Here is a 14,743-nt window from a genome sequence, read left to right as displayed (position 1 = left end):
TTGTGCAACTGTCACCACTGTCACTTTTAGAACATTTAGTTACACCCCCCAAACGCACACACAAATCCTTACCCATTCACAGTCACCCCCAGTTCCTCCCCATCCTGGCCCGGCCCTAGGTAATCACTCACTAATTTTTCTGTCTCTATAGATTTGCCTATCCTGGATATTTCATATGAATGGAATTATAGAATGTGTAGCCTTTTGTGTCTGGTTTCTTTCACTTAGCATAATGTTTTCAAGGTTCATCATGTGGTACAATGTATCAGTACTTCATGCTTTTTGTGACCAAATTATATTCCATTCTGTGGACACACCACATTTCATTTATCCATTCATCAACTGGTGGACCTTTAGGTTGTTTCCACTTTTTAGCTGCTATGAATAATGCTGCTGTGAGCATAAACATTCATGTATAAGTTTTTCATTTCTCTTGGGTATATACCTAGGAGTGGAATCGCTGGATCTTCTAGTAACTGTTTTACCAGAACTGCCAGACTTTAACAAAGCAGCGGCACGATTTTACGGTCCCCACCAACCGTACATAAGGGTTCCAGTTTCTCCACATCCCTACCAACACTTGCTATCATTTGTCTTTTTAATTATAGCCTCCCTACTGGGTGTAAAGTGACATTTCATTATGGTTTTGGTTTGCATAAGGCACGTATTTTTGCTTGCTTGCTTTTCCTTTTTGAAGTTATTTTTAGAAATCCTAAGGAGCTCGGGAACAAAGGAATTGATCTGAGTTTTCCTTCTTTCGTAACTTATTGCCCAGAATTAGCCAGATTGCAAGATTTGAGGTCACAGTCCCCAAGACTTCTGACATCAATTTCAAGTTTGGAGGAGGGGCTCCCAAGCCACCCTCAGGTTTGATAATTTGCTAGAAGGACTCAGAGAGCTCACTGAGAGCTGTTTTACTCATGGTTATGGTTTACGAGTGTCAGCCAAGGGACGAAGTGCACAGGGCAAAGTCTGGAGAGCTCCAGCTGTGAGCCTCCCAGTACTGGGGTGTGGCAGGATCCATGGAGTGGTGCCAACCAGGGCAGCTCACCAGGGCAGCTTCTCTGGCATTCAGAGTTTATACTGGGGCTTCATTATTAGGCATGATTGATTGATTGCCCATGTGGCTAAAGGCAGAGTCCAGGTCAGTTGATAATGCATGACAGGAGACTTCCACCTAAATCACATGACCAGTCTTTCTGGCATGACCACCCTAAAATCCAGTTTGGCCAGCCCTCATCTAAACAAGGACACTTATAGCAGGTCTGAGATGGAATACCTCCAAGAAGCCAACGGCAAAGGCCAGACCTTCTCCTGGGGCAAGGCCATCCATCCAAAGCTCTTCTACCACAAAACAAATATATGCCTAACATTTGAAGGAGGCAGTGTGGAGTAGGAGGTTCTTAATTCAATTTCCCAACAGATTTGACCATCAATATCAGTATTGCAATCTTGCTGCTAAGACGATGCCAGTGTTAGCATCTTATCGAGGTGTGAGTAGTAGACAGAACCTGAAAAATAAGAGTCAAAAGGTAGCAGCACATTTGCTAGAGTTCCACTCAGTCATCAACAACTGGTCAAGCTTAGCCTGTCATTCAACCAAAATGTCTCCCAAAGCAATGCCACTCAGGTTTACAGGTTTCCATTAGACTCTATGCATTTCCCAAAACAGGAGTGATCGTCACCCATCCAGACATCTTCTAATTGAGCTCTCTTCAGAGACTGTATCATCTCCTGCTCTGAGCCTCCTTCAAGGCGTTTACGTAGCATTGGATTTTCCTTGTCACATAATCTGTTTATTCATTCCTTTCCCCCTTGGCTACGATTTCTCCTTCTATTTGTGATTTACTTTTACTCAAACTTCTCCCCATTGGAAAGGATGTTATGCGCAGCCTAGCACTCTGCTGTTCTGGATTGCTGGCACGAACACTAGTCTAGAAAAATCCTCCTCTCAGTCCACTCCTACTCATGATATAGGGCAGGGTGACACAGGCACACAGCTAGTGGGCTTTGCCAACTGCTAGGCAATACAACTGCATTCATGATCAATCCCAACTGTGTCAGGTAGAGTGAAGGCATAATTCACTCATCAACCTCTTAGGAATTCTGGTGTAAAGGTTTAGAAGTATAGTTACAATTTCTTGCTTGGGGCTCATCCCTGATTCCAGCATCTACAGTTGGAGCCCTGGTCCTTGGGACCACTGCATCAGGCACAAAAATAAGAAAGTTGAGGCAATGTGGAGAAAAAAGAGAAAAGTGTAGTCGTACCACCATCTTGTTTCCATGGAAAGAACTGCAGAGGCATAGCAGCATTCTCCCCCACCCCTTCTCCTCTGGAACCCCCAGAAAAGTGGAGAAATCTACCTACTGGGGACCCTTTCTTGGTTTTCCTCGTGGTAAGTGTCAGCACACACTCATGAAGGCATGTAAATCTGCCCCTCCGCCCGCATTTGAGACTACAAACGTTTCAATTGCCTGTTCCAGTTCTCTATTAGACCTTTACTCTGAGGATGGTACGCAGCATGGTACATCCGTCTGATGTGATAGCTCCTTGCCCATCGTTGGACATTATGGGCTTATTTTTACTTTTTTTTCCATTAAAAATTTTTTTTAATTTATTTTATTTTATTGGACACTATGGGTTTAGTATAAAGTGTGTTCTTTGATCTGAAGAAATGTAACTTGGAAGTCCAAATTCATGCAATATCTTCTGGTCCAGTCCTTTTATAGTATTTTGAGCATTTGCATCTACCTCTGGGCATGCAAAGCCCAGTCCAGAGTATGTCTATTCCTGCCAAGACCCATTTGTAGCCTTCCAGGGCTACCAGCATCAGTCCAAACACCAGCTCTGTGTTGAGCCTTCCCCCCTGGGGAATCTGCCCCATGGCCATCTGCGGCCCCTGCCATTCTTGTTGGCAGATAAAAAAAAAAAGTTCTTATTGGGATTTTGTGCCCCAGAGGGTACAAGAGGACAATGTCAGATTCATCCCATCTCTGAGCTGCTGCCCCCCAATACCCACTCATTTCAGGTACCCAGGTGGTCACCTCAAGTGGGCACACCAGGATATCCACTTGCTGGTTCCAATCACCTTCTGATCCTAGAAGGAGGTTCTTCTAATGAACAGTGACATGCTCTACTTTAACGTACCCCTGAAACTCCCACAGTGATTTCCCCAGGGCCATGCCCCCTACAGGCATCTCTTTAATGGGCCAGTTTTCTGTTGCCTTTCTACCCAGCCACATGGATAGGATGTTAGCCGCTGCCTATGAGTTGGTTTCAAAACCCAAATCTAGGGACTCACAGCAGGTAACTCAGCCCACCAAGCTGATGTTTTCATCTTTTTCAATCAGAGTTGTAGCCTTTCCAACGCGATGCTGTCTACTCACCTCGAAACTGCCATCCATAAACCAAACAGCTCCTTTTTGGTCAATAGAGAGCTACTCAGACGGCACTGCCCAGGTAACTACAGGTTCAGCCATTCCTCAAGTGGTTCCAAAGTCAGTCCTAGGGCAAAAGAGTCTACCTGCTTGTGAACACATGTGCACCTCTTTGCATTCCCCTGGTCCGTATGCCTGCAAAACCAGTTCCATTTTCTTATGGAACCCTTCTGGGCACTGCCTTCTCCATTAGAGTGTTTCTTTAACATCACCCAAGACAGCATGTGTATTTCAGGTTTCAAGATTATTTTATGTACTTCTGTCATTGGGGCAGTTTCCATTAATGTCCAATAGCAAGCTAGTAATTGCCCCTTAAATGGCAATTCTCTGGTCTAAAATCTCAGCAGCCATTGAAAGGTGGTGCTCACAGCCTTTTGCCATAAGCCCCAGTCTGAGTAAAGATTCCAGGATTTCTTTCAAATGGTTTTATGGATAAGATCTAGCAATATTTCCAGATGAGGAATATATGCACCTCCAAAATTCAAATAAACCAAGTAGACAGCAGTCTTACAACATGTTTTGTCAACCAGGTATCCCATACTGGTTTTTTTTTTTTTTTTTTTGAGGGGGGGGGGTGCCCCGCGTGGCTTGTAGAATCTTAGTTCCCAGACCAGGGATCGAACCTGGGCCACCAGCAGTAGAAGCATGGAGTCCTAAACACTGGACCGCCAAGGAATTCCTTCCCATACTGTTTAAAATTAACAGCCTGTGTGGGCTCAGGCAATGGTATTGGTTCCCATTTAGCCTGGTCAATCAATATTGAAGGGCAGATTTACCTGCCTTCTGATTTATAGTACGAGGTAGGGGAAGCTTTCCCCAATCAGACACAAAATCCATCCCCATAGTACATTCACGTAAAGGAGACACAACCACTTTACATAGAGTCTGCCCCAACATTCCAATTTTCATCCAACCTTTCACCTTAATTCTGTCAACCTCTGCAGCCCCATCGCCTCTCACCCGAACTGTAGAACTGTAGTCTGTGTTGGGACTTCACCAACAGGTTTTAGAACCACCTAAATGTCCATCAGTGAATGAACGGATAAAGAAAATGTGGTAAATGTATAAAATGGAATATTAGTCAGTCTTAAAAAATAAGGACATCCTGCCAGTTGTGATAACATGAATGAACCTGGAGGACATTACACTAAGTGATATATGAAAAGATTTCACAGAAACTTTGCGACGCAGAAAGACAAATATTACATGGTCTCACGTATACATGGAATCTAAAAGAAAAAAAAAATCCAAACTCAGAGTAACAGAGAGCAAAATGGTGGTTACCAGAGTCTGGATGTGGGGGAAAGGGGAGATGAAAATTTTTAAAAAAAGAAAAAGAAAAGAGAGACAGTAGAATGGTGGTTTCCAGGGGCTGGGGGAGGAGGTCATGGAGAGTCACGGTTTCATGGGTACAGAGTTTCAATTGTGCAAGATTAAAAGAATTCTGGAAATGAAGATGGTGATGGTTGCACAACAATATGAATGTACTTCATACCACCAAACTGTTCACTTAAAAATGATTGGTAGTAAATTTCATGTTATGTGTTTTTTATCACCTTAAAAAAATTTGGAAAAAGTCAGTTCTCCCCAAACTGATGTACTGTCTCAATGTACTTCCTATCAAAATCCCAGCAAGATTTTTTTTTTGTAGCTATAGACAAGATTATTCTAAAATTTATATAAAAAGGCAAAGAAACTGGAATAGCTAAAGCATAAAAAAAAAAAAAGTGGGAGGAATCAGTCTACCTGATTTCAAGACTTATTATTTAGCTACAGTAATAAAGACAGTGTGGTATTGGCAGAGGGAGATGTACATAGGTCAATGGAAGCCAGAAACAGACCCACACTAATACACCCAACTGGTTTTTGACAAAGGTGCAAAAGCAGTTTGATGGAGGAAAGGTAGCCTTTTCAAGAAATAGTGCTGGCAGGGAGATCAGCTCAGTGTTTTGTGACCACCTAGAGGGGTGGGATAGGGAGGGTGGGAGGGAGATGCAAGAGGGAGGGGATATGGGGATATATGTATATGTATAGCTGATTCACTTTGTTATACAGCAGCAACTAACACAACAATGTAAAGCAATTATACTCCAATAAAGATGTTAAAAAAAAAAAAAGGAATGGTGCTGGGAAAATTGGACATCCATCGACAAAGAAAGGAAACTCGACCTCAACTTTACACCTTCTGCAAAAATTAACTCAGGTGGTGTGATGGTTAATTTTATGTGTTGGCTTGATTGGACCACCAGGTGCCCAGATATTTGGTCAAAAGTTATTCTGGGAACTTCTGGGAGAGTGTATTTAATGAGACAAACATTTAAATCAGTAAACTGAGTAAAGCAGATGGCCTTCCCCAATGGGGGTGGGTCTCATCCAATCCGTTGAAGGCCTAGGTAGAACCAAAAGGCTGACCCTCCCCCAAGGAAGAGATCATTAATCCTGTCTGATGACCTTCGAACTGGAACATTGCCTATTTTTCTTGCCTTTGGACTTGAGTTGAAACACTGGCTCTTCTTAGGTCTCCAGCGTGCCAACTCACCCTGAAGATCTTGGGATGTGCCAGCCTCCATAATCACGGGAGCCAACTTCTTATATTTTATATACATGTACATGTATATACATATCTTCTATCTGTTCTGTTTCTCTGGAGAGCCCTAATACAGAAGGGATCATGAACTTAAATGTAGAACTATAGAAAAAAAACATTGGATTTAAAAGAATGAAGACTTTGGTCAATCAGGAAAAAAAAAAAATCAGGTCATTTGTTTAAAAAGGAAATCAGGCTAGTCTCAGATTTCTCCACAGTGACACTGAACATGAGAGAACAATAATACATCTATAAGATCCTCAAGGAAGGAATGTTGAGCCAAGGTTTTCTATCCAGCTAATCTGTATTTCACCCGTTGAACATGTAATAATTAAGGAAATATTTTTCCCATGAGTGCTTCTTGAGAAAAGTGTTAAGGCTATTATCTTAGTCTGTTTGGGCAGCTATAACAGAATACCATAGGCTGGGTGGCTTATAAACAACAGAAATCTATTTCTCACATTTCTAGAGGCTGGCAAGTCCAAGATCAAGGCACTGGCAGATTGAGTGTTTGATAAGAGCTCACTTCCTGGTTCACAGATGTGTCTTTTCACCGTGTCCTCACCTGGAGGAAAGGGGAAGGGAGCTCTCTAGGGTGTCTTCAGTGAGGGCCCTTATCCCGTTCATGAGGCCAAAATCACCTCTCAAAAACCCCACCTTCAAATCCCATCATGTTGGGCCTTAGGATTTAACACATGAGTTTGGGAGACACAAACTTTCAGCTTATAGCAGGAACTTCAACTGGTCAAAAGATGACTGAGAAAAGTATAGTAAAAGGACTGTCTTTTGAGAATTTGGCAAATGAATATGTTTAACTGTAGAACGAAGACTAAAACAAATGTAGGGTCTAGGGTAAAGATGGTATATAAATGTTATACAACTTAACAATGTAGAAATAATAAAAGAAACATGTTTTGGGAGGGGAAGGAGGAAACAAGTGGAAGGTAGGGTGACTTTACTAATTGCCTCATTTATACCTGATGTCCAAATATACTGGTTAAAATTGACAAATCAAGTAATAGAAGTATAAATATTTACCACTATAAAGGTAAACATTAAGAAATATATTATTGACTCAAATCAGGTGAGTTGGGAAGGAAGAAGTATATAAATTTTATCGTTGCTTATGGTGAAGGATTAACAGATCCTATCAAAGGAAGCAGATATGGGGCTAAATAAGGTCTAATTATAGAGGCAAACAACTATACTACAAACTATCCTAATGAGAGGTTATTTAAAAAGGCAGAGGGAAAATAACACTACCACTCTTTACGGATGATGATTACGTTCTCTGCTGCCTTCCACAGCAAGTGCTGTTTCCGAGTCTCGAGAATTCCCCATGTTATGCAGGACCGATTGGCAACCATCAGGCAATACTGCCCTTTTCACTCTTAGTTGAGACCAGTGCTTCTCAAATTGTGTTGAATGTCCAGGTTCCTTTTTTATTTCCTTTCCGTTGCAGACCAGTTAGAAAAATGAAATGAAAACAAACCAAAACAAAGACATGCAAAATATAACCTTTAACGATTTACTATTAAAGTCAACAGACTTAAAAATACATTAAATAAATATTATCTGAACAAACATAGAGAAAAAGAATGACACAACTGTATAGGCTGTTCATAGAAAGTATGCATAGGGACTTTCCCGGGTTGAGAATCCACCTGCCAATGCAGGGGACACGGGTTCAAGCCCTGGTCAAGGAAGACCCCACATGCCGCGGAGCAACAAAGCCCGTGCGCCATGACTACTGAGCCTGGGCTCTAGAGCCCGTGAGCCACAACTACTGAAGCCCGTGTGCCTAGAGTCCATGCTCCCCAACAATGAGAAGCACGCGCACCGCATGGAAGAGTAGCCCCCGCTCGCCACAACTAGAGAAAGCCTGCGAGCAGCAACGAAGACCCAATGCAGCCACAAATAAATAAATAAAAATAAATAAATCTATAAAAATTATTTAAAAAAAGAAAGTATGCATAAAAGTGGTTAATATAGAGAATTATTTTTGCAACAAACTGTATTTTCCAAAGATGGCTGCCATGATATCTCCAATCCGTATGTTCTTTTATAATGTGACCTTGATGCTCATTCCACTGAGTGGTGGGGTCTATGTCCCCTTCCCTTGAACCTGGGTGGCCCTTTGCGACCGCCTTGACCAATGGACTGTGGCAGAGGTGACACTGCGGGCCTTATAATTACAGCTTTGAAAAGGCCATGTAGCTTCTCCCTGGTTTTCTTGGGACAGTCGCCCTTGCTTTTGATCCATTGTCCTTGAGTAAGCTCAAGCAGTCTGTGGATAGGTCCATGTAAACAAGAACTGAGGCCTCCGGCCCACAGTCCAGTTGACTCCCAGCCAGTAGCTGACGCCAACTTGACAGCCATGTGAATAAGCCATTTTCAAAGTGTATCCTCCATCCCCCAGTGACAATGCATGGAACCCTATCCGTATGGCAGATTCATGAGCAAAATAAATGGTTGCGGTTGTTTTGAACCACTGAGTTGTGGAGTTATAACTGGTAACAGAAGTAACAGATAACTGAAACACTATTACACTGGCAGCTTTCTATTATTTTGCTTTCATAACAAAATTGAGTGAAATAGCAGTGACTCATATTACATGCCTATAATCACACTATGTAGCATTTTTATCATGAGAAATGAGCTTTCTTCTTTCTTGTTAACTTATCTAATGTATTATAGGTTGAGTTATCAACAATGCAACTCATAAGGGATAATGTTTACCAAAGCTATTTGAAGGTTTTGTTTTAATACATGCTGCATTAATAAGCTAGATACTAAAGGGCAAATGTTGTAGATTCCATTTATATGAGATACTTAGAATAGGCAAATTCACAGAGAAAGAAAATAGAATAGTGGTTATCAGGGGCTGGAGGGAGGAGAGAATGGGGAGTTATTATTTAATGGGCAGAGAGTCTGGGTGGAAAGTTCTGGAAATAATGTTGGTGGTTCTGCAACATTGTGAATGTACTTAATGCCACTGAATTGTACACCTAAAAATATTAAAAAATGGTAAATTTTATGTTATGTATATTTTACCACAATAAAAAAAACGCTCACTTCATAAAACTTAGAAAATAAGAAAATAAAGAAAAAATGTTTAATTAGTAATTCTACAACTCAGAGAGAGTTGTTCTTAGCTCTAGACTTTCCTCAAGACACCTTCTTGGGATGACCTCACAATATGTGGCAGGGTTATTAAGATAATTTTTTCTATTTTCTCTTCCCTTGTTCGAAGATAGCGGGCTTTCTTTGTATTTTGTAAACAGGCAAAAACATAATCTCCTGTACAATATTTTCCTTTCTTCTGGCTCCCCCTACCAACAAATCCTAATCTCTCATGTCACTAAAGAGATTAAGCTAAATACCTTTGAGAGCAACGGGAGAAAAAGGAGATTTTGCAGGCTACCGGCAGGAATGGGGACAGATTTTTCACCTCACATCTGAGGGTTGGAGTGACTGGCTCCCCCCAGTGGCCAAACTTCAAACAGGGTGGCACTAAGATTTTCAGCTTCAGCGAAGATTATCTCCTGCGTCACTGGTGCGGAAGGGGATGGCAGTGGGACGTCTATGGACTTGAATAATAAAAATGTCAGCAACACTGTTGGACTGGAGATTTATCTCCTGTTCTGAGCACTATGTAAGCCTTTTGGACTTTAGAACAAGCCTTGGAGGAAGAGGTCTAATAAAGACTAACAGTGATTTTCCTGACAGCACAGTAGATTTAGGTTTGATTTAATGATAATGTAGAAATATGATATTTTAGTCTACTGGAGTTTGTGAACGGAAATTTAGACTCGCCATTAGCGAGTTCCCATAATTTCAACATCCCCTAAAGTAACAGGAAAATTTGTCAACGTGTTTTCTCTACTTTGTAGCCAAACGTATAGCAGAAAGAATCTGTGAGAACTAATGTTCTGCCTCTTAGAGGAAAGGGGTGTGTGTGTGTGTGTACTTTTATTTAGATTCTAGACATATCGCCTTGGAGATTAACGGCTGTTGAGAGCAGACAGCCATACTCATTGGCCAGGGCTGTGCCCACAATATACCCGTTGTTAGCCATTTTTATCATCGTCCTTCCCACTTTCATGTGGCTGCTACCAGTTTCTTCCATTTTCAGTTTTAAAGTTTTTATTTCGTAACCTAGAGTTCCTTTGATACTTTGTAATCACTTTTTAATATGGAATGTTTAAAGGCTTCTATAAAATTGTCAGTGGATTCTTAAAGGAATTATTTATGGTCTAAGACATCATGCATTGCAATTAAGTACACGAAAGCCTTTTAATGTTGCAACGTATGATGTCTTAGGCCATAAATAATTCTTTTAAGAATCCACTGACAATTTTATAGAAGTCTTTGGGAAAATAGGATATAAGGCTTAAGAGTTTTGGCAACTTTCCAAGATACATCTATTCCCATATCAAGAATACCTACATTCAAATGCTTTGTCATTTCAGCCAGAATGGTGATCACTTGTATACAATAAGCACGGTTCCATGACCTTGTTCATAGATAATTCGTGGGTCTGTGTTAAGTGCTTGGGAAATATCAAGATCAGTCAGTGATGGATTCTACCATTACATGTTTTTAAAGTTGGCTCTTAAATTTCATCTCCTCCAGAAATGATCTTTAATCCTTCAGTCCTAGTTATTTACTTAGTCACATTTGCTTTTTGTGGGGCTGTGAATGTGTGTATGTGCAATTTCAAAATAAGTTGCAGACATCATGGGACTCTTGTCTCTCATCCCTGTATGTCCGTAATTCAGGACGTATCACCTGAAAATAAGGGCCCCAGAAACACCAGTATAACCACAATACCATTATCACACCCAAGACAATAGCAATTCCATATTGTCTGATATCTAGTTTGTATTCATATTTCTTCAATTATATCCAAATTGTTTTTTTACAGCTGTTTTTTCCTCAAATCAGGATCCAAATCAAGGTTCTCATATTGCATTAAGTTATCGGGTTATGTGTCTTCAGTTTCTTTTAATCCAGGAAAGTCCTTCAACCTTTTATTTATTTTTTGTTTAATGACATTGACTTTTTGGAGAGACAGGCCAGTTGTCTAGCAGATGTTCACATTCTCTTTGGACTGATTGGTCCCTCATATGTTATTTATTTCCCTCTCCCCTGAACTTTCTGTAACCAGCAGTTGTTAGTTCTATGGTTTGATTGGATTCAGATTACATATTTTTGGTAGGAACACTTCCTAAGTGTATTTGGTATTGCATCCCACCAGGCAGTGCAGTCAGGTTGCCCACGCTCAATTTGATTTCTTGGGTAAGATGGTGACAACCATATATCTCCTGGTAAAGATCATGTTCCCCTCTGCAATGAGCAAGTACTCTGGGAGGGACACTTGGAAATGTTGGTAGATTGCCACCACCAACTCCTCCCATTCCTATTTGCAATTCCTCTACCCCCGACAAGAGGTAGAATCTATTTCTCATCCCTTGAAGCTGGATTGGCCTTGTAACTTGGTTTGACCAATATAATGTGATAGAAGAGGTATTTCTTTATTTCTGGTCCTAGGCTTTAAGAGGCCTTGAAGCTTCTTTTTTCCCTCTCGGGATTAAGCCACCAAGTAAAGGAACTCAGGGTAGACTCTGAATGATGAAGGACCACATGAAGGGGAGAGGCCCAGCCAGCCCAGCTGGAGGCACCAGACGTGAGTGGAGCCATCTGGATTCCTCCGCCTTGGTCAAGCCGCCCTCGCCAAACGCCACGTACAGCAGAGGCAAGCCCTCTCCAGGGAGCTCTGCTAAACTGCAGTCATGAGAAATAATAGATGGTGTTTTAAGGCACTGTGATTTTGAATGATTTGTCTTATAGGCAACAGATCTCATGTAAATATTCTTTCATTCAATAGTTTTAGCATCATCAATGATCCTTGCCTGGATCAACTATGTCATTGGGGTTGCCAGAGGATAGTTTAAAATCTGTTATTCTCTCTACATTCATTAGCTGGCTTGTTTTATTGAGAGAGTGAGTGAGCAGGGCGAGAGGGGAGAACACCAGCTTTCTCTCATTGACTAGGTATAAACTAACTGTACTGTGCCTTCTAAAAATGAGGGTAAATGCTTACTCTTTCCCATTAGTTATTAGTTTCAGAATAAAAAGTTGATGTAATATTTACCTCCAAGGATGATAAATCAGGTTCTCTCCAATTCTTTTCCTCTGGTCTTCTTTAGATGTCGCTCCTCCATAGTCACATGGCACCCTATGTACAGCTCTGTCACTGAACTCCAAGTGTTGCACTGTATTCATCTGTCTATCCTGTTAACTGGACTGCAAGTTTCATTTTTTTTCTTTTCTGGCTGCACCATGTGGCATGTGGGATCTTAGTTCCCCGACCGGGGATCGAACCCAGGCCCCCTGAAGTGGAAGCGGGGAGTCCTAACCACTGGACTGCCAGGGAATTCCCTGGACTGTAAATTTCTTGAGGGCAGGAACATTGGAGACTCAGACTCAAATACACACAAAGTTCTCAGTGAAACTAGATTTCTGCCGTACTTCTACTATCAGTTTTTTCTTCATGCATATATCTTGCATAGTTTAGATAATAATTTATAATTTTTTTATCTTGCAACTGTTTTTGTCTTGGTTATCTTGATTTATTGACCTTAGACATGATTCTGTTTCCCATTTGATAGATGAGCCCTTAGCTCACTTACATTAACCCTTCTCTTCTCCCTCCCAATTTTTGATAGTAAATATCACCATTTAGAATTCTTTTATTGGTTACATTTGAAACTTTTAATATTTTAAAACCACTATTTCTTCATCAATTTTTGAAACCTTGCATTACTACCCATTTTTTAAGATTAAGCTTATATAATGTCTGCATCCTTTTTTAAAAAAGGATTTAAGATATGAGGATATATGTATATGTATAGCTGATTCACTTTGTTATAAAGCAGAAACTAATACACCATTGTAAAGCAATTATACTCCAATAAAGATGTTAAAAAGAAAAGGATTTAACTTTTATTTTTTTTAAATATTTTATTGTTATTTTTTTGGCCACCCTGCGCAGCTTGTGGGATCTTAGCTCCTCACCACAGATTGAACCCGGGCCCTCAGCAGTGAAAGTGCGGAGTCCTAACCAGTGGATCACCAGGGAATTCCTGTCTATATCCTTTTTAACACACCTCTTTCAATACTCAACGATCTCAGATGTATCTTAATGAAATATTAGGCAAACAGAAGAACATATAAAATGTAGGCCCCGATACTCTCTAAAACTCACTTTTCTGCACTGTCCATCCTGAGGAGTTAAATGGGTCCCTGGTAGATAACACCACACAGCATCTTCCATGTTCTGAATAATGGCACGAATTGGTGTGATTTCTCCTAGGTTTGTAAATACTGCTTTACTGTTTTTTCAGGAGAGGGGAGTTCCAGGGGCCCTTCTTTTCCTATTAACCTTCACTCCTCGGGCCAGGGAACTGCTGTGGTGACTCTGACCACTGCTGAGGATACTTGTGCAGAGTGCCACTGGGCCTGCTGTGGTGCAGACTCCAGTCAAAGCTCCACCCCACTTATCAGTGGCCTCCCGTAAATGCTCTCTTGAATAGTGGACCACAATGACTTTCTGATTCTCTGGTAAAGAATATTAGCTCAGGGACTTCCCTGGCGGTCCAGTGGTTAAGACTCCGTGCTTCCAATGCAGGGGGCATGGGTTTGATCCCTGGTCGGGGAACTAAGATCCCACATGCCGCATGGCACATCCAAGAAAAAAAAAAAAAAAAAGACCACAAAAAACAAAGAATATTAGTTCAGTGCCAGTGTCCAGTAATGCTGTATTCCCTTTCTTTATTTCACGGTAGCCTTAAGCAGCGTCAGACCCTTTGGGGAAAGCTGAAGGGAAGCTCCCAGCGCACCTGAGATGTTCCTGTAGGATCCTTCCTCAACAATACAGAGTCTCCACTTCTTTCAAGTGGTGTAGAGTCTATGACCAGATTGTGGTCTGGAAATTGAGTGGGGTGCGCCATCATGATGGGCAGACCTCTGCTTACCAGCTTTTTGGTTATACCAACACAGCAGCCCTTAGTGATGATCCTAAGGACCCTGCCACCCTTGAATCACTGGTCAAGATCTCTGCAGGAAAGACCACCCTGATTATCACGCCAGCCCTGCAGCCTAATGTGGTGACCAAGTCCACCTGGCTTGTGCTGGCTAATTGCCACTACTTGGCTTCTGCAACCGAAAGATTGTTTCCAGCTCCAATGAAATCAAGGACCCAAAAAACACTCTGGAATGCATTCCTTTCATCTATCAGTGCCTTGGTTAAGGGGCTGGGTTGTGGGTCTTCTCCAGGAACTTGTGGCTTTGTGAGTGACTCTCATGTGATAAATCCACTCCAGCATTTCTCCTCCTAGATATTGGATTCTTTCTTTCACATCACCTTAACTGGAGTTCAGAGTGGTCGACTGTCAAGTTCAGTTTCTTCAACCAGTAAAGCAAACAATTAAAATCACTCTTGGCTGCTCAAACCAAAATTCTAAATTCAGAATCTGTTGACTGAACCCATACTGATAGATTCAATCATATCTGAAATCAGACTCTTTTCTTGGATGATCACCGACATAATCCATTCCCACACATAGCTCTCGAGATACTGCCTGATACTCAGAATCCTCCAAGCTCTCACAAATATACATATTTCGATAGTATGGATCCTACTCTACTAAATTT

The sequence above is a fragment of the Eubalaena glacialis genome, chromosome 15 (assembly GCF_028564815.1).
Source record: "Eubalaena glacialis isolate mEubGla1 chromosome 15, mEubGla1.1.hap2.+ XY, whole genome shotgun sequence".
Lineage (NCBI taxonomy): Eukaryota > Metazoa > Chordata > Mammalia > Artiodactyla > Balaenidae > Eubalaena > Eubalaena glacialis.
The sequence above is the reverse complement of the archived record's forward strand: the minus strand, read 5'-3'. Positions refer to the sequence as shown.